The sequence below is a fragment of the Octopus bimaculoides genome, chromosome 10, assembly GCF_001194135.2.
Source record: "Octopus bimaculoides isolate UCB-OBI-ISO-001 chromosome 10, ASM119413v2, whole genome shotgun sequence".
Classification (NCBI taxonomy): domain Eukaryota; kingdom Metazoa; phylum Mollusca; class Cephalopoda; order Octopoda; family Octopodidae; genus Octopus; species Octopus bimaculoides.
Window position 1 is genome coordinate 6,332,679 of NC_068990.1, and position 817 is coordinate 6,333,495.

The following is an 817-nucleotide window of genomic DNA, read 5'->3' on the forward strand; positions in this document are numbered from 1 at the left end:
AGGACAACACATTGCAAATCAGTGAACTTCATTAGAAATGTGGGTAATTTTTCAGATTAACACCCGCACGATTTTCACTAGGGTGTTAGGGTTAGGATTTTAGGGTCAGGGTTAGGGTTAGGGTTTTAGAGTTACAGTTAGGGGTTAGGATTAGGGTTAGTGTTATGGTTACAGTATTAGAGTTAGGGTTGGGATTAGGGTTAGGTTTAGGGTTTTAGGGTTAGGTTTAGGTAATCGTGCAGGTGTTAATCTGAAAAATTACCGAAATGTGAAAACTACCGACCCTGCCATCTGTTATAACTTTTGTTGTTCTGTTTAATATCTACATAAATTATGCCTCCAAAGAAGAGAGCTTGTTGGGGAAAGAAAGCAACAGGTTTAAAAAGACAGCAACATATTGCAGCAATTCACCACATTCCAGAAGCTACTTTGAACATCTACTGTCCAATCTGATAGAATTCTGGCAGAACTGTGTAGTAACAGATCGCCAGCAATTGCTTCATCAGAAATTGCCATCCTAGCTCTTGCTATGTATAATCAGGGCAGCGCAAAAAGTTGTTTTGCATGAGCATTTGTATAGCCAATTAGATGGATGAAATTTACGTATGCTTAATAATGTTAGGCAAAACAGCCTTCAGACTTTCCCTATTAATTTCATCGTCTTTTGAATTATGAACATATTTACATCATAAGGGTTTTTTTGTTGTAAGGTTTTCTTTTTTAGTTGATTTTAATCACCCATCCCTTTGGGATGCGATATTCGGGTACCTTCGCATAAGTACCATATACAAGCCTTGAATCTATATCTAAACCGTAT

At 37.3% G+C, this 817-nt stretch overlaps 1 protein-coding gene across 1 annotated transcript in view; it reads left to right on the plus strand.

Annotated features, from left to right (window-relative positions):
- LOC106881390 (membrane-bound transcription factor site-2 protease) overlaps positions 1-817 on the plus strand; it is a 29,858-nt gene that overhangs the window by 3,120 nt on the left and 25,921 nt on the right. The window lies entirely within an intron of this gene.